General features: G+C 31.6%; 1 protein-coding gene across 2 annotated transcripts in view; it reads left to right on the top strand.

Annotated features, from left to right (window-relative positions):
- Positions 1 to 9,474: 9,474 nt before the first annotated feature.
- The window catches only part of LOC114333236 (regulator of G-protein signaling 9), a 578,543-nt gene continuing 577,156 nt past the window's right edge, over positions 9,475 to 10,861 (top strand). For both annotated transcript variants that reach the window (XM_050645501.1, XM_050645500.1), the window contains exon 1: positions 9,475 to 9,648. The gene's annotated coding sequence lies outside the window, so the exon portion shown is untranslated. The remainder of the gene's footprint in view (positions 9,649 to 10,861) is intronic.

The following is a 10,861-nucleotide window of genomic DNA, read 5'->3' as shown; positions in this document are numbered from 1 at the left end:
CAAATCTATCCATTCTGTAAAAATTGCGAGGTTTTGTCCTATTTTAAGCTTCATTACTTGGACTATATCTTTTATTTTGTAGTATTGACGATTTATGTAATTTCAGTGACTTATATTTGTTAGTGTTTTTCTCTGACCATTTGTAATAAGCTTTCTCCATATAAAATTGTAAACTTTTCAGTGACAATAAAGCATTTTCTATCTAACACGTGGTAGTGTCGGAGCACTGGATGAGAACAACTAAATATTTAATTTCTTACCCTCTTCGACATAAATATCTTCTTCTTGTTGTAGTGCCTATCCGTTTCGGATGTTGGCGACCATCATGGCAATCTGTACTTTGAACACTGCTGCTTTAAAAAGATTTGTGGTTGTGGTGTTGAACCACGTACGTAGATTTTTCATCCAGGAAATCCTTCGCCTTCCGGGTCCTCGCTTTCCTTCTACTTTTCCCTGCAAGATTAGTTGCAGCAGTCCATATCTTTCACTGTTCCTCATGATGTGACCTAGGTATTTGATGTTGACTGTTCTTGTTGTGATAAAAATATCTTTTTCTTTTTACATTCTCAGCAAAACACCCTGATTAGTAAAGTGGTCGTTATAAGATATCTTAAGGATTCGACTATAAAGCCACATTTCAAAACCTCAATTTTCTTGCAGGTGGTGTCTGTGAGAGTCCACGACTCAACTTCATACAACAGTATAGGAAAGATGGGTATTTTACGTAAATATAGAAATTCCCTAAACACATTTGATTCAATTAGGAGAACCCCAAATTAGTATTCCTAGGATTACAAATAAATATCTCTTCTAAAATCCCGCCAGATGATATTTTGGAAAATCCCGGTAATGACCGTTGAGACTGTACTTCGGGTTAATTTTCGATTCTCAGTGTATGACTTCGGAAAACTACATACATATTTCTCCTTAATATTACCAATGTTACACCGCGTTAGAGCTGCACTTTCCGGTTTTAATCTGATTTATCCAAACGACCCTCTTGTTATGTTCCATGAATTCATCGCGCATCGGTTATTAACTAAATGCTCAAAATTATGAATTCAAAGTATCCCTTTATTAGGTATCGATTTCTAACTCCAATAATATTCTGTTAATTTACTAGTTAGTTTGTGCATTTTCCGATAAAAACACGCTTTCACGTAATAATAAAGCTTATGTATTGTATTGTAACTGATATATCCAATAATAAGGAACTAAATTCGAAAAAATGTTATAAATCACAACAAAACATAATTTAAAACATTGTATCAAAGATAAAAAAAAGTTGTTTTTGTGTTCCGTTTGGCTCCAAAAAGGCGATTCTAAATTACAATTATTGCAGCTAGCCCAAAAAGCGTCGTGACGTCGTCATATGGTTGCGTGTATATTCTCCAGCAACAAAGTAAACAAAATTGTATATAATTTTAAATAAGACATTATAAACGTCAGTAGAAAATACGTTTGATCGTTTGAACTATTTTAATTACATAGAAAACTTGTACTTTTACAAAATATCTAGCACTAAACAACACTAATAGTGTTTTCTTTTATTTTCCATAGTAAACCTATTATTTCCTTCAAGAACTGTATCAAACTCCAATCTCAACAAACTGGTATATATTATTACAATGACAGGATAAATATGTCATTAGAATATAAATATTTTTCTCTTATTCCGCGACGTTGAGCTGGCCAAATACCGAAGTAGGTGGAGGCCAATCAACTTAAGAATAAGAAGAAGAATATACCTAAAGATAACCATAAATATGAATGTAAATATAAATATAACCATAAAGTTTAACTATGTGACGTCACGGGTCGTTTGAATTATTTTAAATCACATACAACTTTAAATTTGTACTTCTAAGTACAAAGTTATTATTAAAGCGTGAAATTTTTAAACAAAACTGAACATATTATATAATAAAAAAATGTGCAATTTCGCAAATAAAACAATATTTCTTAGACTCAGTATAGTCCAAGAAATGAAGCTTAAAATAGGACAAAACCTCGCAATTTTTACAGAATATATCAATTTGCTTGAAGATTTGAGAATAAGTAGTGGATAGTCCAAGGATCAAAATCTATATTATGCCTAGAGGCGCTTTTACCATGGGGTTGTTGCCACTCCATCTCGGTGGTGAAAATTTTTTTTATACTTTAATCGTAAAAGTTGGTAAAAACGTTCATTCTAAGCAGAAAATTTTCTGTAATTTTTTTTGATAAAATTGATAGTTTTCGATTTATTCGCTATCGAAAGTGTTAGTTTTATATCGAAAAAATCAATGTGTTTAATAAGTTTTCTGCTAATAACTCCAAAAGTTTTCGTTTTATCAAAACAACTTTACTTAACAAAAATATACCTTTTGAAAAAATAAACAAAACCAATTTTTTAAATTTTCTTTAGGACCAATAGTAATCGAGTTAGGTATACTTTATTATATGCGGGCTCTTTTTCGTTAAATGCTAAATATTGTAGTTCCAAAGTCAAAAGACGAGAAAACTGCAATGTTCGAGGAAAAGTTGTTCAAACTAATTTAAAGCACTTAAAAATATTTATCACCAAAAATAAAAAAATTATCTACCACTATCTCAAAAATTAAGTGACTTATAATAAAAAGAATGTCAGTCCCTATTTTTTTCAGCGAAAAAGTGATCGAAAGCAACCCTCTAATCACCACCCTAATTAAAATTAGTCATTAACCTTATTTGGTCTTTTTTACTTATGTATTAGGTATTAATAGGTTCTAGAAGTTTGACCGGCTTGGAATAATTAGTTTTTTAAAAAAATGGAGTTAAAAGCGAATAACGAATTTTTGTAATTTGGAAAAAATGGCCTCTTCTTCAGAATAGCAAAATTAACATCAGAGATACAAAAATGTTTAAATATGAAATTGTAGCTTATTTAATTCCCAAGAACCTGGTTTTCAAAAATTTTTTCTACGACAGAAATTGAGTGAGCTATTGACAAAATTAAGTCTTGTAATAACATGCAAAAACCACCTTTACCAACCTTTTCAAAGTCATTTTTTTGCGACTGAGGATTTTAAGAAGATTTAATATAAATAGGCTTATAGACCCTGTAAAAACCTACAAAATTATATTTTTATCAAGCTTTCCAAGATAAAAATAAAAAAGTTACGGTTACAAATACAATATATTTTTTTGAAATAAAAAAAGGAGAAATCCAATTGCAAGCATAATAATGTAAGTTAGCGGTGTTTTTGGTCATTGGCCCTATTCATTCTTAATTATTTATGTATTATAAATAGATTCTAGAAGTTTGACTGGCTTAGAATGATTAGTTTTTAAAAACTGGAGTTAAAAGCGAATAACGAATTTTTTAGTTTGGTAAAAAATGCCATTTCCTTCAGAATAGAAAGATTAGCGTCAGCGATACGAAAAAATGTTTCGATATAAAATTGTAGGTTATTTAATTCCCAAGAACTTGGTTTGAAAAAAAAATTTGTACGGCAAAAATTGAGTGAATCGCAATAGCGAATAAATCGAAAACTATTCATTTTATCAAAAAAGAATAAATGTTTTTATCAACTTTTGCGGTCAAAATATAATAAAAAAATTTCACCCCCGAGATGGGGTGGCAACCACCCTCATGGTAAAAGCGCCTTTCGGAATCTTATAGATTTTGATCCTTGGACTATCCACTATTTATTCTCAAATTTTCAAGCAAATCGATCCATTCTGTAAAAATTGCAAGGTGAAAAGCTTCGGTTCCTGGACTAGTTGCAATTTTTGTTTTTGGAGAAATGTGAAACAAAATATTTCTTAAGTAAATTTGTATACAGTTGGGTCACTGAATCTCTACACGCGCGTCATCATTTTAAGCATACGAAATAAGTCGATGATAAGTCGGAAATTGAAATTTACTAAACGCAGCAGCAAGTGACAATAAGCGAACGGCTTCACGGGCGAGAAATTGACGCTAGCAGTAGCCGTAAAACTAACTTAAGGTTCCGCGGAACGGAATAGGAATAGCCGAACTGTACCGAATACAGGACTTGTGCGTGGTCGGTTCAGTTCGGCTATTCCTATTCCGTTCCGCGGAACCCAAGTTCGTTTTACGGCTACTGCTAGCGTCAATTTCTCGCCCGTGGAGCTGTTCGCACAGTGACTTGCTGTTGCATTTAGTAAATTTCAATTTACGACTTATTATCGACTTATTTCGTTTGCTTTAAATTATGATGCACGGGTAAAGATTCAGAGACTCAACTGTAAATCAGGCACACATTCTTCTTCTCGATGTGCCTATCCGTGACAAATGTTGGCGATCATCATAGCGATCTTTATTTAATCTGCAGCAGCGCGGAAAAGCTGTGCACATGTGTTGAACCAGGTTCTTAAGTTGTTCAATCAGGATGTTCTTCTTCTTCCTGGACTCGCTTTCCGAATATCTATCCTCGCAGGATGGCTTGTACGAGGGCATATCTGAATTTATTTCGCATAATGAGTCCTAAGTATTCTAACTTTCGAGATTTGATGGTGATCAGTACCTCTCGGTTCTTCTTCATTCTTCTGAGGATCTCCTCATCTGTGACCCGGTCAGTCCACGGAATTTTAAGAATTCTCCGATATAGCCATATGTCAAATGCTTCTAATCTTCTGCACATATCTTCGTTTTTCGTTTAATTAAGTTTAATATAAGCATAAATAACATTGTAAAAACAGTCCACAATTTTCCACACATAATGAACTTATTGCATGTACATAATAATATGTTAAGTGCAATCTTAAGACATCCAATTATTGCCCTAGCTAGATCACTAAAATCTGCACATAGTCCTGTCGCCAGGGTGGGTACAACGGCCTCCTTTATTTAGATGGACTTTCTCAAGTTTTTTGAAGTTATACTTCTTTACCGGCGATATGAGGGTGAATTTTTATATGTTAAAACCTATGATCCCGGCGCATGCGCATTATAACTTTGTTCTGATTGGATGTTCAAATGACATGTCAAAAATTGTTCAATATGGCGGCTGTGACACAGCTGTAGTTAGATTATTTATGGTTGTTGCGTTTTAAAATTTGTGTGAAAAGAAACAACAAACAAAAGTTAGTTAATAGTTATACTGCCTTTTTAAATAGTTTTCATATACCTATATTTTTGGACTTTTGGACTATTTTTGACAAAAAAAACTCATTTTAATTTGGTAAGTAGTTTTTATTATAATCATATTGTAATTATACATTTGGATTAGGTTGAAATACAGTAGAGCGTCGATTATCCGAACTAATTGGGGGACATAGGTGTTCGGAAAACCGATTTGTTCGGATAATCGAACTACAATATATTGATACATATTTAGAGTCATACATATTTATCCACAAGTGAATAAAAGCCATATTTATATACCTACATATTTATTTATATCTTGATAATGACAACTAGCAACTATACAAAAAAGTGCAGTCTTTGCAACAACATAATTATTTTTGGATACAATATTGAAGAAAATTGAATATATTTTAAGCGTCAATTACTAACGCTTGCTCGGTATTCGAGTGCGGGACGCGGGAGTCGATAGTTCGAATAAGCGGTCGTTCGGTTGATCGACGTTCGGATAATCGACGCTCTACTGTACATTTATTTTCTCAAGAATGGGGATTTTAGAGAGAAATCCCAAATTATTAGGTCCGATTTTTATTTTTAAATTATGATTTTTTGGCGTAGATTTATTTATCTAGTAGGTATGTATGCTTTGATTTACATACTTAATTTGATTACCAACAAAAGTTCTACCAATCTTCATCTAATATATTGTTTTCTTACTGTTTTGTTATATTTTAATATTTTCTTCCACAAAATTTAAACTACATAATTTAATTATATTCAAAACAACTGTCAAACAGTAAAACGTTCAGTTACCCTATTTTTCCACGTGACAAATAATGTGGAATTGGACGAGTGAGTCTAGGCTTCGATTACGAATCAAAGCGCCCCGAAATTCACGGGTTCGATTCCCGATGCATGTTTTTATTTTTTTATTTTTTTATGCATTTTATGATTGTAAGTATATTTGTTATAAAATTTTTTGTTTTCAGAAAATGCGTATTTAAAGTTTTTGCCAACAATTATTATTGTTCAGAAATCATTTTTTCTTTGTGGCATTTTTCAATGTGTTTGTGTGTGTTTTATTCTTTTATTTTTTAAATTTTTGGTATTGTCTTAAAAATCACATAATATGTAGTAGAACTATAACTTCTTACGAGCGTACAAAGTACACACACATTCTTTTTTGTAGAACACGAATGCAGTTGATCCGAATGTCGATAAGATGGTTATAAACAAAGAACTTGAGGAATTACGTTACAGCGATTTTTCGCAAAACAAAATATTTTTTTGTATTTATTGAGTCATTCTAAGCAAAAAATCTCCCTACAAGTCTTTTAGTAGGATGCATAGTTTTCGAAATAAACGCGGTTAAACTTAAAAAAAATCGAAAAATTGCCATTTTTCAACCCGAATAACTTTTGACTAAAAAATAAAATAGCAATTCTGCTTACCGCATTTGAAAGCTCAAGTCAAATTCTATCGGTTTTGATAATTTTCATTACTAAAAATTAGTTTTTTTATTGTTAAACAAAGCTATAAACTCATAGTGCTTGAGTGATGTTTTTAATGCATTTCTCATTTAAAATCGAACGAGTGGGCGCGCCTACAAATAGACAGTTTCTACGTAGAATGCGTTAAAACACATGCATTGGGTACGGAAGACACTATTTGTTTATAGCTTTGTTTGACAATAAGACTTGACTTGAACTTTCAAATGCGGTAAGTAGAATTGCTATTTTATTTTTTAATCAAAAGTTATTCGGGTTCAAAAATTGGAATTTTTCGATGTTTTGAAAATTCAACCGCGTTTATCTCGAAAACTATGCATCCTATGAAAAAACTTTTAAGAACATTTTTTGCTTAGAATTACCCAAAAAATACAAAAAAATGTTTTGTTTTGCGAAAAAGCGCTGTTATGTAACTCCTCAAGTTCTTTGTTTATAACGATCTTATCGACATCCGGATCAACTGTTACCCAAAAAACTCAAGTTCTACGGATTATAATACATAAAAAACTTGGGTAAGTTCATCTGAATAAGGGAGATCGTTATATATTGCATATTATAACATGATTTTTAATTCCAAATATCTTTTCTTAATAACACTTTTCGATATTGTGAAACATAAAGGTACTTTACTCTTGAGCGAAATTCAAATTTTTCTACATACCTCGTACACTATTGATAAAATTTGATATATGATGACTGGATCTTAGGTTTTAGACTATGGAGAGCATTTTATATACAATAATTTTTTTCGTAAAGTTAATAATAAAAAAGTTTTCCATATGGTTCCAACTTAGTGGAATCTATTGAATGTGTATATTTCACATTTTGAAAAAGCATATCTTACTTAAAAATAGACCAAGAATTTTTTACAATACACCATTTTAAAGTAAAGAAAATAAGCTTTCCTTTTTATTGTACAATTTAGATACCTTAATTTGCATTAAAAAAGTTATAATCAGAAATTTAAAAATAATCGTAAAATATATCAAAAATCATTAAGGGCCGGTTGTTCGAACGCTAATCAACAATGATCATTATCAAATAATTAATTACTGTCAATGTCAACTTTGTTTGGGTTGTTAAAAAGTCTGTGGAGTCTATAATCAATTAATATAACAATAATTATTAACATAATTAATAATAAATCTCATAATTGTAATTAATTATGTTTTCAGCAACCCAAACAAAGTTGACATTGACAGTTTTGGTGACAGTAATTAAATATTTGATAATGATCATTGTTGATTAGCGTTCGAACAACCGGCCCTTAAAATATAAAACTTTGAACAACCATATCTTGCTTAAAAATAGTTATACAGCCTTCTACAAGGGACAATTTTAAAGATAATTGACTTTCCTTGCTACTAAGTGTAACATTGCATATACCTCAAGCAACGTAGAAAAACGTTACAGAAGAATGTTTGAGAAGTAACAAGGAAAATGGACCAAAATTGCTGTGAGTGGCGAATTTTAAACAATCATATTTTGGAAACTATAAAGCATAGAGACTTCTACCAAACGTGTGTTAAAGAAGTAGGATTAAAGATTTTTCTCTGTGAAGCAATGCTTATACCTATATCTCCGTGGAAAAAAGTTATGGGGCAAAAACAAAATTGCTATATTTCGTGTTTTTCTCTTGTTTTTCTTTTAAATATATTTTTGTAAAAAAAAATATTTTTGACTTTAAATGTGATGTTTCGATAGTAAATTTAACCTGTAACAATTTTCCTGTAGACGTGTTTGTAACAAAAGTGCATAGAACTCCCTAATTCACCTCTTTTTTTAAAACGCACCCCTTTAAATGGTCGAACTCCGCGGTTTTTTTATATTTAGAGGTCCATTGACTATATGAAATAATAAAACCCCGTTAACGTTGTAATTCCTTTCTAAAATACATAATCAATAGCCTATATCGTCGGGACTTCATCTTGATTCTAAATTAAACTAGAAACAACACATCTTAAAGAAGAAGAAACAAATTAAGTTGAATGTGAAAGAAATGAATTGGCTTATAGGTCGAAAGTCTAGAATATTAACTGAGAACAAACTACTCATTTACAAAACAATAATCAGGTCTGTACGGCCGTACCTAATCGAACTCAATCAAAATTCTACGCACAATCGCAAATACTCTGTGGTACATTTCTCATCAAACACTTCATAGAGACCTAAACATCCCGTTAGTCAGCAGAGTTTTTCATGAAACAGCGAACAGCCACCATGAAATTTGGAAGGCCACCCCAACCAGATAATATTACCACTACTGCATCCACTAAACAACAGAAATTGCGAAGATTATGACCCATAGATCATAGACCTTTGTTGAAACTGAGGTGAAATCGCTGGGCGATGTTTTTCATAACGCAATAAATTAGGGTGCCATATTATAGTTTATAAAGTTATGCTTGTTATAAAATTAACTTATAGAATGTTTAATTCTAATTGTTAATAAATACTAATATATAAGAAAATATTTATAAAACAAACTATAATTTGTTGGAGTATAAAAATAGTATCAAACTATTTAAAGAAACAACTTGTAAATATTTAATAGATTTTCTATATTCTAATCTAGTATAAATTATAAAATATAATTTAATTCAACTTTGAATGTCTGGACAAAATGCAGTTATTTATTATTGTGGGTCTTAAATATTCGACTGTCAGTTAACTTCTTTAACACCCTGTGCAACAGAATTTAAAGAATGGTCTCGTAATCTACCGAATTCGGGGCCTGATCATAGCATTTCTAGGAATCCGTCTCCCAACTCTAAGATATTCCACTGCAATTTTCATTACGTGTTTCACTTTGCCATTTGGAAATCAATAATTTCGCGTAGTCCTGGGAAAATACTGCGCGCGCATCCGTTTCCACACACAGTCCGCCATTTCCTAACCGAAAATCGACCTGGAAAGTCGGAATCGGTCACGATTTTGTATGCGGGAACCTAATCACGACTGGAACTCTCCTTAAAACTTGAAAAATTCGGTGTGGGAATAAGCAAATCGTTTGCTGTGTATGGTGTAATCAGCAGTGGCCTCGGATGAGTCGAATCGAGAATTTTCCTGGTAAGTGTTTGTCATTTTCTCTAAAAATTTTCCTAAAGTCATGCGTCCTATGCCTTAATAAAGAACAAGTGAGGGGTTCAAGGTCAAAATCTGGATCTAGATTATCTTGATTTTAATCTACTACATTCATATTATCTCGCAGTATCTCTAACAATAATAAAATCCAATACTCACATCGCAATATATCACTGAAACTTGATGATTACTTAAATATATTTAATTTGCAATCAACATATGTTTCAACCCTGTCAAGTTATGGACCCCTGGTCATTACAGTGCAGACTCTATTCTTAGATTTTATACTGTTACTCTAACAAGCCTAGTCAAAATTTGTTGGTCGTAAAGTTACATAGAATTGGGTCAAAATAAAGGGCTTCGTGAGCGATATATCTTTTGTGATTATTCTTTATGTGGGAGTAGATTTTGGGTGTGCCTTATTTAATCACAACAATGTATAGGAATGTTTAATTTAGTTAGTTTTGGTAAATATATTGCTCTATCTTTTAATGTAGTGAAGGAGTGGCTCCGGAGGTTGAGGTTGATGTTTTTATGAGTCGTTTGGCAACCAGGAGAATAGAAGGTATTTACAGAAAACATAATCATAATTAAACGGCTCATTTGATACTTCTCATTGTTAGGGAGGAATTGACAATAATTATAATAACGACTTTACACTACATAGGTCATCCTGCAAATAAATATACAAAAAGTATTTACTTCAGTTGGTTGCAGAATAAGAACTGCACATTGGTCCAAAAATATCTAATGTAGAAAGTTAATATTTTGTAATTCATTTTTAAATATCTGCTACATATTTTGGTGTGAATCAATTTGATTTTTAGTCTTTTGGATGCTTAAGGATTTAAGTGACCTTATAGTGATTTTGAACCCTCATTTATTTTACTTTTTTCTTCGAAATGATTATTAAATGATTATTTCACATATTTTTATGCCATTGATATATATGCGTATTTTAAATACTGTAGAGATCAACAAAAATCATTTAAAATTAGAAAAGATCTTTTTCTACTATCGTCGGGCGATTGCTGGCTATCCTCAGCAACCAATGGAGATAAAAAGTTATGAATGCTAAAATTGATGTACTGTAATAAACTGTCTGTCACTATTCTTTATTTATCAATATACATAAGTCCTGTATCTATCGTGGCTTTTTGTGTACCAAGGCAATTGTAGTTTTCTTCAAATGGTACTA

The sequence above is a fragment of the Diabrotica virgifera genome, chromosome 3, assembly GCF_917563875.1.
Source record: "Diabrotica virgifera virgifera chromosome 3, PGI_DIABVI_V3a".
Taxonomy (NCBI): domain Eukaryota; kingdom Metazoa; phylum Arthropoda; class Insecta; order Coleoptera; family Chrysomelidae; genus Diabrotica; species Diabrotica virgifera.
The sequence above is the reverse complement of the archived record's forward strand: the minus strand, read 5'-3'. Positions and strand labels throughout refer to the sequence as shown.